This window comes from Ammospiza nelsoni, chromosome 6 (assembly GCF_027579445.1).
Source record: "Ammospiza nelsoni isolate bAmmNel1 chromosome 6, bAmmNel1.pri, whole genome shotgun sequence".
Taxonomy (NCBI): Eukaryota; Metazoa; Chordata; class Aves; order Passeriformes; family Passerellidae; genus Ammospiza; species Ammospiza nelsoni.
In genome coordinates this window covers 20995613-21008376 of record NC_080638.1, presented here as the reverse complement: position 1 = coordinate 21008376, position 12764 = coordinate 20995613, and the positions used below count along the sequence as shown (strand labels likewise).

At 39.4% G+C, this 12764-nt stretch overlaps 1 protein-coding gene across 3 annotated transcripts in view; it reads left to right on the top strand.

The window, feature by feature from the left end:
• The first annotated feature begins 10919 nt into the window (after positions 1 to 10919).
• The window catches only part of CPT1A (carnitine palmitoyltransferase 1A), an 83243-nt gene continuing 81398 nt past the window's right edge, over positions 10920 to 12764 (top strand). For all 3 annotated transcript variants that reach the window (XM_059474016.1, XM_059474021.1, XM_059474018.1), the window contains exon 1: positions 10920 to 10986. The gene's annotated coding sequence lies outside the window, so the exon portion shown is untranslated. The remainder of the gene's footprint in view (positions 10987 to 12764) is intronic.

Sequence of the window (12764 nt, the reverse complement as noted above, 5' to 3'; positions counted from 1 at the left end):
TATTGCTAAGGTTGCCAGTTATTTAGGCTTGCAAGACCTTGTAATTTTTTCTTCACAGTTTGCTAAATTTTAGCCTTTAGCTCTTTGGCTAAATTGGAATTTTTCCATCATGGGCATTTGCTCTGCAACAAAATTTTGAGTAATTATCAAAATTACTAGTGTTAATATACTAGTATATGTTTTTCTGACAAATTCAAAAAAGGCTAGGGAAAATTCTGTACTTTGTATTTATAGTTTGTATTTGTATTACTGTCTTTTCTTTGGACAGCTCAGGAACATTTGTGTTTGAAGCACAGACTGATTACAACAGGCTGTCAAATTACTAGTGTACTATTTACCATTCCAAATAAAATCCAACCAAAGTTAGGCAGTTTAAAACTTATTGACAAATCACAGAATCATGAAATGGGCAAGCTTGGAAGGGGTCACAGTGGGTATTCTGGTTCAACCTTCAGGGCCATCCCGGAGCACATGGCACAGGATTGTGTCCGTATAGATCCCGAATATCTCTATTGAGGGAGACTCCACACCCTCTCTGGGTAGCCTGTTTCGGTCACCCTCACAGAAAGTTCTTCCTCATGTTCAGGTGGAACTCCTGTGCTTCAGTTTCTACCCATTGCCTCTTTTCCTATTGCTTGGTGCCACTGAGAATGGCCTGGCTCCATCCTCTGACACCCTCCTGTCACACACCTACAGACATTGATAAGGTCCCCTCTCATTCATCTCTTCTTGAGGCTGAACAGGCCAGACTGCCTCAGCCTTTCCTCCTAACTGAGATGCTCCAGCTCCTCAATAATCTCTGTAGCTTTCTGCTGGACCTGCTTCAGGAGTTCCAAGTCTCTCTTGTCCTGAGGAGCCCAGAACTGGACACAGAATTCCAGATGTGCCTCACCAGGGCTGAGCAGAGGAGCAGGATCGTTTCCCTCGGCCTGCTGGCAATGCTGCTCCAAATGCACTGCAGGATCCCATTGGCCTCCTTGGCCACTGCTGCTCATGGACAGCTTGTGTTCCACCAGGACCCCCAGGTCCTTCTCCACAGAGCTGCTTTCCAAGAGCTCAGCCCCCAGCCTGTGCTGCTGCAGGGGGTTGTTCCTCCCCAGGAGCAGGACCTGCACCTGCCTTTGTTCAGTTTCAGAAGGTCCCTCTCTGCCCTTCTCTCCAGCCTGTCCAGGCCCTTCTGAAGGGTTGCACAGCTCTCTGGGGTATGGGCCACTGCTCCTGGCTTTGTGTCTGCAGGAACTTGCTGAGGAGGCCTCTGCCCCTTCCTCCAAGTCATTGATGAATTAGGTAAACCAGACTGGGCCCAGCATTGAACCCTGGGAGACACCACCAGTGACAGGGCCCCAGCCAAACCCTGTGAGCTGAACACGACCCTCAGGGATTTGCCACTCAGCCAGTTCTCAACCCACCTCACAGTCCATTAATCCAGCTCACATTCCTGAGTTTGCCTGCAAGGATGTTGGGAGGGAGACAGTGTTGAAAGCCTTGCTGAAGTCCAGGGAGACAACATCCACTGCTCTCCCCTGAAATCAAAATCCATGTGATGGATTCATGAGCCAGAGCCTCGTTCCCTCAGCTTTCTTTTGCAGCAAGTGTTCTCCACTTCCTGGCTTCACAAGGCTTTCCTAGCAGATAAAATAGGCTATTCCTGTACATCTGCCAACTTGAAAAAGCAAATTTTCCAATGAGTCCTCCATTTGCTCCAGCAGCTACTCTCAGTACAGCTGGCAGAGATCTGTAGGGGGGAGCTAAAGGATCAACCCACAGGCTACTCAATGCCAAAACAGCCATCTCTGCACGCCACTTATTCAAAACCTAGGAACTGTATACAGGGAACAGAGCTAAGAGAACATTATTAACCTTGGGACAGGTTGGGAGGCAGAGTACTTAGGGCACAGACCACAGGGTACTCATTCAAAGGGAAGCTACCCAATACTATGCATACAGGGAGTGGCCCTGAGCTGTATTTGCTGCATATGAATCAAACTTGTGCTGAAAATTTCTGTTCATTTCCTCATTAGTTTTCTTATGCTGTTCATCCTCATGGTATTTTAGGTATTATAGTTACACATGTACTTATAATGTAAATAAACATTTAATATATGTAGATTAGTGTATTACAGTGTACTAATGCATTAGCACTAACATTACAGTATTAGCACAAAAACATTTATTGATCTTCATGAATCCCTAGTGGGGTGAGAAAGTAATTTATTGTCCCTATTTTAATGGAGAACCTTAAAAAGATCAAGACAAAGGTGTTTACTAATTTAAGGTATCCATTTTCAGCTGCCTGAGCACCATGTATTTAAAACACTTATTCTATAGTTATGTAAAGTACTGAAAGAACATCTACTATTCATTCTCATTTCAGATTTTAATACTTAGCAGTTCTGTAAATCAGACTTCTTTTCACACAGAAAAGAAGGAAAAAATGTTTGTTTTTTTTTAATATTACCAAATAATGGCCTGAGTCTAGAAAACAGCCTAAGAATTTTGTCTGCATTTTTCCAAACATAATCAATCTCAAGAAAAATCTATTACAGTTCTGCCAATCACTGTCTAGACAAATTATAAGAAAGTAATGATAAGAAGGTTGACAATGGTCACAGCAGAATATGAGTTTTGCAGACAATTTTGTGAAGATTCAAATTTTAAACCAATACAGCTATATATTTTAGTATTTCCACAGCTTCTTCACACACATAATAGTCATCAAGCAGACCCCAACCTTCTGTTAGTTGATCTGATGAACTGAAAATCATTAAGTAACCAAGTTCCTTCGGTCTATGTGTTCTCCCCAGAAGAAGAATGTATCCTGAAAATCCAGATATGCCTCAAAAGAGGTACTGGATAACCTGATAAACAAAGGGATAAAAAACCAAACACCCTCAAATTCCTTTCCCACAAATACATCTGCCAACCAGAAAATACCATTTAAGCACCCCTTCTATTCCTGGAGACGACCCCCACCACCCTTTGGTCTCCTTGCCACACAGATCAAGAGTTGGATTTTTTTCTTGAAAACCTTGCAGTGGTTTCTCTCATCAAGTCAGTCTAAAGGTACAGCAAAGGCAAAATCAAGTGTGCATCTGTGAATTGAAAAACTTGCATAAAAAAAGTTATGTAAGAAACTTTGCAAGGATCACTGCAAAACTGTTTATGCTCTGAGAGAGAGAGATTCATAAGAAGAAAAGCCACAGACATCTGCACTGAGAAATAGAATATAAATATAAATAACATATAAAGCTTTCCATGGAAAAGAGAAGGGTAATAAATGGCCAGAATGAACTGTCAGGGCGAACACAAATTGCTAGAGAGAGAGAGAGAGAGAGAAAGAAAGAAAGAAAGAAAAGAAAGAAAGAAGAAAGAAAGAAAGAAAGAAAGAAAGAAAGAAAGAAAGAAAGAAAGAAAGAAAGAAAGAAAGAAAGAAAGAAAGAAAGAAAGAAAGAAAGAAAGAAAGAAAGAAAGAAAGAAAGAAAGAAAGAAAGAAAGAAAGAAAGAAAGAAAGAAAGAAAGAAAGAAAGAAAGAAAGAAAGAAAGAAAGAAAGAAAGAAAGAAAGAAAGAAGAAAGAAAGAAAGAAAGAAAGAAAGAAAGAAAGAAAGAAAGAAAGAAAGAAAGAAAGAAAGAAAGAAAGAAAGAAAGAAAGAAAGAAAGAAAGAAAGAAAGAAAGAAAGAAAGAAAGAAAGAAAGAAAGAAAGAAAGAAAGAAAGAAAGAAAGAAGAAAGAAAGAAAGAAAGAAAGAAAGGAAAGGAAGAAAGGAAGAAAGGAAGAAAGGAAGAAAGGAAGAAAGGAAGAAAGGAAGAAAGGAAGAAAGGAAGAAAGAAGGAAGGAAGGAAGAAGGAAGGAAGGAAGGAAGGAAGGAAGGAAGGAAGGAAGGAAGGAAGGAAGGAAGGAAGGAAGGAAGGAAGGAAGGAAGGAAGGAAGGAAGGAAGGAAGGAAGGAAGGAAGGAAGGAAGGAAGGAAGGAAGGAAGGAAGGAAGGAAGGAAGGAAGGAAGGAAGGAAGGAAGGAAGGAAGGAAGGAAGGAAGGAAGGAAGGAAGGAAGGAAGGAAGGAAGGAAGGAAGGAAGGAAGGAAGGAAGGAAGGAAGGAAGGAAGGAAGGAAGGAAGGAAGGAAGGAAGGAAGGAAGGAAGGAAGGAAGGAAGGAAGGAAGGAAGGAAGGAAGGAAGGAAGGAAGGAAGGAAGGAAGGAAGGAAGGAAGGAAGGAAGGAAGGAAAGGAAAGAAAGGAAAGAAAGGAAGAAAGGAAGAAAGGAAGAAAGAAAGAAAGAAAGAAAGAAAGAAAGAAAGAAAGAAAGAAAGAAAGAAAGAAAGAAAGAAAGAAAGAAAGAAAGAAAGAAAGAAAGAAAGAAAGAAAGAAAGAAAGAAAGAAAGAAAGAAAGAAAGAAAGAAATGCAAATCCTAGAGATAATATAGGTTTATAATTAATTATTTATTTGTTTTAGTCTCCTCAGTGTGCAGGTCAAACCAACTCAATGCACCATTGTTGTGCAAACCATTGGGAATAAACTTGTATGAGAACTAGGGAGACAAAGATTAATACTAATAAATAATATCTGTGACACATAAAATTATGCGTAGCAATGAGGAGGCCATTAAATGCAGGGCAGCATCAATTATGTTTTGCTTGTGATTTGAAGGAAAAATGTTAAAAATGTGTATGGAGTCCACACTATCAATTGTAAGAATCTATTTATAAGACTATCTTTTGCCCATATGAGCTGACACAGTCCCCTGGATTTCTGTGAGATTTTGACAATGTATATCTAATAGTATCTTTATATGGCTGTGTATACTGCCTTTTCAGGACTCCAAAAAATTTAATATATTATGAGGCAACACTGACTGTGCAATGCTTTCTCAGAGGAAAACTTCATAACTATGCAATAGAGGGTGTTAAACAACAAGCAGGGCAAAATGACCTAATGGGTCTTTTCAATCTGTTGTGGTTTGAATCTCTTAGCAAACACTTTGAAGCTGACAGAACCAAAGCAAAATCATGAGAACATAAAGAAGGCAAACACAAAGTAATGCACAAAGATTAAAAAAGAAAGGAGCACAGATATCCTGAGATAAACTTTTAGTAGGCCTCAAATACTTCTGCTGTTCCATTAATAAACCAGAACATGCTAAAATCACAAGGAATCAGGAAAAGCATAACCATTCCTGGGTGTTGTACCTCTCACTCCCAAAATTTGGTGAATATAGAAATTGTAAGTTTGTACTAGGACTGAGATAGGAACTGGAGCACAGCTATAGAACTTAGAAGAGGTCTTGTGTCATGTAGATACTTTGAAATTGTAGTACAATTTTAAGGAAAGTAAGAATAAGCACTGTAAGTGCTGTACAGTCACTGTAAGTGACTGTATTTCACTATATACAGAATATATCAAACATTTTAGGGAACCTGCAAGTGGGTAAATGGCTCCCAGACACAGAGTGCTGATTCTTATGATGCAGTGTGTTTTCCCAAATTAAACTTTTCCCGGTTAAGAGTGTTGGAATCCTTAAGAGCCTTATAGGGTCATTTAAAATCTAAATGGTTGGACTTTCCCAAACTTAAAAACTGTTCAGAAAAGAGAATTTAGGTTGAGCTAATCTCTAGATTAGTTTATTTGGGTTATAGGTCTCTAATCTCTAGGAGGGACCTACAAGGAGCATGCATAATTTGTGTTATGTACTGGGAAAGCAGAAAATTAAAAAATAAAGACAACAAGATGCTACCAGAACACATTAGGAGCCAATAACATCAGATTTAAAAGGAATGGCAGGACCAGTTACATGAAAAAATGGGAGTTGTTCACACTGTAATCAGCTACTTGCAAGGCAGTCACCCTTGTAATCCATACAGCATGGGATAATGAAACAGGGATGAGGGGTCAAGGACAACCCTGGACAAAATTACCCATGTTTAGATTTAGATCAAAAGCAGTCTTAGGACAGGATGGCACAACACATGTCCTAACTGAGAATACAGAGACAGGCAAATTGAGATCCAGAGCAACTGACTGAGAGATGACAGATTTGATTAGTTAGGAGGGATCGATGGTAGCACTGCTACTCTCCTGGATTGCTCAAATTAGAATATGCCCAGCAAAGGCCCAGGACAGCATGGATTTGATCTTCAATGTGAGCTTCTCACTCTTCATGACTTTGAAGAGCGGGATTCTGGATGAATGCATTTTCATGCATGTCTCCATGCATGTGAGTGAGCATTGCATGACTGAATGACTGCAGAGGGGATAAACTGAGAAACTTCTTACGCACTTTTCTGTCTTGGTGTATAAATGTGAGCTGAGTGAATTTAAAAGAGTACATTCGTGCATTTGGGAAAGAATATTAAAGAAGACTCCAAGATTTCAGCATTTAGAGTCAGGCAATGGATATATCTGCCATTAGGTTAAGTTGGAACAGCTTCACAGAAATGAATGGAGGGGGGTCTAAAAGCTATATAGGTACAAAGGACAATAAAAACCCAACCCTTCATGGTTCAAGTTAGCCTTAGGAGTCATACCAGAACAGATCTTTTGAGGGCATCTCAAAGCAAGCAGCTACCTGCAAGACAGAGATGTGAACAATTCATAGGCTAACTTCCAATCTTTGTGATTATGAGAGGATTTCCTTTGCCAACATCTGAGCAGGGGAGTGAGGGTTAACCCTTGAACATAGCTATAGCAGGCAAATCTTTCGAAACCAGTTTATCCCAGTTCCAGTAACTGCACAATGTTCAGTGCCTGTGAGATGCAAATATCAAGTTTATGATTAACTGCGTTAAATTCCATGGAACTGCAAGGACTTTTATTTGTTTGTATAAAGAAATTGAGACAATGCACCCTTTCCTTACTAGGCTTTCACTTTAATAACTTTTAAGAGAAAATCTTTCACTGGATGCCTGTGCTATATCCTTATATTTCCAAAGAGTTTTTCTTCGCATCCTTTAGTTGGAAGGGGAGTTAGCACACTATCTGCCAGGGAATATGCATGTCTGATGCATGTGTGACCAGAAATATCATTCTAAGGAAGATGGGGGATAGAATAAGCAAATATTTAACACTGACCCCATTGGAAGTCAGCTGGTTCCCGCTACAAAACTTGCACTGTGGAGAGAGACTTTCTCTAAGCAGGAGAGAGAGAGGCCTGGGTTAGTCCTCTGGATTCTGTCAGAATCTTTCAGCAATTTGCCTCTCAAGGTTTCTCAGTCACAATGCTAAGGAGGCTACACTTCTTGAAACACTATAAAGATGTAACACTACAAAGATGAGCACATTCCTGTTCATGAGGCATTCCAAGTTCCATGTGGTTATGTCTGGAGATGAAGACTCCACAGAGTTTATTAGAGATGCCATAAGGGGAGATATACCAGACTGTGTACCAGGCTATTGCACTAGCACTTATCATGCTAATTAAACTTGAGGGGGACAGAAGTTCAGCCTTTATCCTTGGAGTTCTGTTGCATTAGTATTTGAGGTGAGCTGTTCATGTCTAATAATCCTAATATTTTCCAGATGCCTTTTACTCAGCAAAGATTTCATGGTTTTTTTTCCTTACATCGGGCACGTTGTTCCCAGATTATAGCACATGTACATCACTTTTTCCAGGACAAGGGGCCAAAGTAATTCAGTCCTGTGGATGTTTGCACTGAGGAGCTTCATCTGCCTCTTACAAACCTGACTATTCAATCTGGGAGGTTACATTGTGAACAGTATCACAGGCACTGCAGTGAGGCACACTGACATGAAGCTGGCACCTCATCCCCCCTGTATAGGGTTACTACACAACATTGCATTAGTCAGAATTAATGATTTATTTAGAAAGAAAAACCTTCTCCCGGGTTTCTCCCATGCCCTTTCTGAAATGGCTTTTAGCAGCTGGCATTCTGCATCTGTGGGAGGAAAGAATGAGAAGAATTGTAGTGACTTTAATAGGATTTATTCTGTGGCTTGCAAACTGGGCTCAGTGACCCACAGCAAAACAGCCCTGAATTTCAAAGGAGTGATTCTCTCCTTGAGCTGCTCCCTAAGACAAGGAAAGCCTTGGAGCTGGAGTTGTGATCTCCAGGAAACTTCATCACTGGTCTCTTGCCCTGCAGGAGATGCTTCTACTTACATGCAGACATATTAAGAGGCAGCAATGCCTCTTGCAATCACCCCACTGGTGGGAATCAGTCCCCCACTGATTAGGGAGACAGGTGGCTTTATCATGCACCCCCACACACGTACACACACTGCAGAAATGCCTCTCCAGAGCACACCTGAGGGAAACACCTACTGAGGCTGCCAGATCTGGAGGAAAGAATAGACAGAGACTTTCAGTCTATTTCTGTACTAGGAGATCACAACATTGCTGCTAAAATGGATTGGATATTCTGTTCTTTCTTCCAGGTACATAATTTAGTTAAAGGTCTTGATGGTCTAATCTGAGTGGGGGGCAGGCAAAAAATCTGTAGATCTGAGCATTCTTGCATATGGACAGATAGAGCACAAGGATCATGTTCTCAGATCACAACACAGGAAACACAGGAAAATAAGTTAGTATTCCCAAAATTTACAGAAGAAGTGATGGAGTGGAGAAGAAAAAGGAAGAGGCAGAAAAAAGTGGGAAAATACAAAGAGAAGTTTCCAACTTCATAGGAAATGGTGTGGTCACTTTCCATATCTTTTTTCTCCACCATACATTTGATTGTATGTTTTATTTGCTTTTTATATTTTCAGATGTCCTGCAGTGGTCCTTTCTGGCCTTAACCACTCTGTGATTTCATAGGACAATTCAGGCTCCCAGGGACCTCAGAATGTGTCTAGTTTAGCTTCCTGTTCAAACCAAGCCAGATAAGTGATCAAACCAGGTTGCTGTAGGCTTTAGGGGTTTTTTGTCCCTTTAAAGCAGTCTCTTGGTCAGTTCATGTATTTCATGAATTGAAACTACTGTTATAATTATCATTGTAACCAGTCTATCATCTAGACTAGTTTTAAACATTCCTCAGAATGGTGCTCATACCTCTTTCTTTAGATTCTTCAGAGATTTATCACATTCTTGCCAGAAGTTTATTCGGCTCAGTTTTGCCCTGATCATGTTGAAAATTATACTCCAGTTGTAATCCACTGTCATAGTCCTCTCACTATGTCATTTCATCTTCTAAACTGTACTCCATATCTCTTTTCACATCTCCAATAATACTGGTAGGTAGAGGCACCAAGGCACCATAAAATCCATTGTCCATAAGGATACGAGTTGAAAGAAAACAGCCATCTGTTCATGTGCAATTGTGTGCAGTAAAAATATAACAGAAGCATATTCCCCTGAAAATAGTGGTGAATTATATGTGAGTCCAACCACTGTTAAATATTACCTTCAGCATTTTTCTCCACATAGCATAGTTGCATAAAACAGATTCCATTCCCAGCACCCAGTCTCATCCCTGGAAAATCAATGGCAGTGGAGGCAGGTAAGCCATGATATGTTCATACATTGTTTCATTGAAAGATACAACAAAAAAGAAATTATATTAGGACTTGAAGGCATATCAGCCATCTTACTATTCCAAACATTTATCATACAAATACTGTAGCATATGAATTTGATGTGAGTTTCTAATGACATAATTCTTCATGGAATGTGATTTGTTTATAATAATAAGAAATATAGAATGTGTCATAGAATCCTGGCATAAAATAATTTGGTATGCAGCTTCTAAGGCAGGAACATAATGTTTCTATTTGCTGTCACTGAACTGTCATTATTAAAATAATGAAAAAGATGGGGAAAGAAGGGGAGAGAGACTGGAAATGATCTATGAAGCACCATTTGGTAACTATTACTATTCTTTGAGATGCAAGTTGAAAACCTGTGTGTAAAATGAAGACCACATTTTAGAATCACCATCAAGATCAGATTTCAATAATTTAAAATTCAGAATTAATTTCTATTTTATAAATACATGTATTATATATATACATATAATTTTGACTGAAATTTATCTGAATAGAAGTGACCATTTGCAATATTTGAAAGTGAACAAAAGCTTTAAACTATACCATGTTTTTGTATAGACAGCTGAGAGCTGATAGAAAGAATTATTTGCTGTTCACTTCTGACAGACTGCACTGTTAGTAGCCAGACTAGCATATTCAAAAATTCACTGGATTTTTTAAATGCCCTGTTAACATGGACTCTCATTCCCAGTCATGGGTTTCACAGCCTGGTGGCCTGGGAGCAGAGGAAGGACCCCGAAGAGTGCAGCGATGCTCTGTTGATACTCATTTCAACTCTGGGGCTGGCTCAACTCTTGGGTGCTGCATTTGGCTATTTAAAATCAGCTTCTCTTTACTAATATCCAGTGGTGTCACTGCAAATAGCTACATCACCTGGCATTTTTCAAATGGTTTCAACTGCAAATTTTATAGACAGATGAGTCCCTTGGACATAGGTATGAAAATAACAAATCTCCTGTACGAAAGGACAATAAATCATGACTCAGGTGACTCACTCCCTGCATAGAGGACAGAAAATGAAAGAGTATGCCTTGAATAAGAACTGACTGAGACCTGAGTGAGACCAGTTACTGAGATAATTAGCTAAGGTCTTTTCATTTATACATTAATGAACCAGAAGATCAAAGACTTTGGCGAGGGCTGTAACCACGACTGCAACATTGTCTTGCTATGCAATAATGAACTCGTTATTGGCTGCTTTCATAAATTACATGTGGTAGACTATTTTATTTTTAATACTGTACATAAAGCACAAAAACAACTACAATGTTGCTTTAGAAAATTTTAATTGCTAAGCACGCACTTTCATGTAATAAGTGCATTCTTACTTTCAGCTGATTGCTGCTACCAATTTTGTCCTTTCACTGGAAATTTCCTGACAGGTGGCAAACCTTCTCTTATTTTGTGGAAGAAAGGGGAAATAAGTGACTGAATGACCGAAGTGAACTTGAAGTATGTTGCATCACTTGAGAAAAATCTATAAAATCTACCTCAGAGGTAGGAAAAACAGATTAACATGCTAAGATTATGTAAGATTGAGAAAAGTAAATGTTCTAACACTCAACTTCACCCTATCTTTTTGTTCCAGCATGTTTCTGCTATTTAACATATTAAGGACAGTTATGTCTGGACCCACGACCACAGAGTTGATGTTTAGCTTGGAAAATTATGTATGTAAGGCTCTGGAGTTGATCTTAGGAAATCTGGAATGTTTTTCTACTGTAGACTTTCTGCAACATTGAAGACAGGTTATATGATATTTATCTTTCAGGTCCAGAGCTGTAAAGTACTATATCATTTTACACAGCTGGGAGAATAAATGTATAAATGTTCACAATCTATAGTTGAGAAAAGTTTACAAGCCCACATCTAATTGAAATTTCCAGATAAAATCACAGCAGTTCATGAAGGAGGTTGTTGACTGTTACTGTTGGCAATAAGATGTGATATGGAGAAAAACTTTGTCACAAATGGGCAAGTTATTATTATGTGGGCATGTTAGTATATGCTCTCCTTTTAAACGGCAAAAGAAAGAAAGGTATTTTATCTGTTGGCAAAGTTTCTGATGCAAAAATGATATATATATATATTCACATTTATTTATGACCCGCTCAGAAGATCTGACACTGCTGGGGAGAAGTTTAAGCTTAGGCATTAAGCCATCAGTTGCTACAGTAATGGCAATTATTCACTGCTCTGGGACATAGGGTAAACCTGACACATTGATTGCCACCCCCTCCTCCCTCTCCGCCCCCTAAATTTTTTACTTAATGATTTACCTTCAAGCCGGTGATCGGATGATTCACAACTCAGATGAGAATAAGGGCGAGGGAATCCCAACATCGAACAGTTTATTCAAAAACTCTTTTCTCCTGGAAATTATCCACAAGGTAACATTTTTCCATGTGCTTCATTAATTTGAATTGCTCTGCAAACTTTTGTCAACCCCCACAGTTCTCACCAAGTATTCACCAAAGCTTTTGTTTCCAGCATGACTATTCATAATGTCTTATTCATCTGTGACCTCAGTAACATGTTATGGTTGTTTTTCTCCCTAACTGGATGACTTGAAAACCCACAAAGAAGAAGGCTGCAGGAACACTTCCACCGAAAATACTTGAGCATGTCAGAGCATGTCATTGCAGAAGTGTGGCTAGGTGGATGTTTATGGCTTGTCCCTATTTCACAAACTCTGCAGTAAACAAAATGGCAAAGCCAAATGCAAAGCCCAGCAAGTACGGTCCTGGGTTGTTATTAAAATATACATTCCCAAAGCTCTTTGAATGACTTCAAAGTTCCCTTGAGAAAGACATGGAGAAACTCATCATTGCTTCACTAATGTGTAAAACCTGTACAGTACAGTTTTGGTGTGCTCTTCTCATGTCCTCGAGAGAAAAAGGGATGTGGTTGAGAGACCTTCAGCTGGATGTAGCTCCCTAGGAAATGCTCACAGCCTGTAAATGATGCTTCCCCCATAGGAACTTTAATGTCCCAGTGGGTGCTGTCACTGCCAGTGCTGCAGAGTGCCTTCTACCGTGCCTTTGGAAGTCTTTTGTCAGGATTTTAGTGGTGAACAAGAACTTGGTCTAGACACTGAGCTCTTTTTGTTAAACAAACCGAATGTTTACTGTAGTGTCTATGGAAAAAATAAAAAAAAATTTAAAAAAAAAAAAAAAAGAGCAAGAAAGGAAGAAAAGAGCCTTCTAGCACCTAACACCCAAATCTAAATGCACGGAGCAAAGTAAGAATATGTGTACCATCAGCTTCAAGGACAC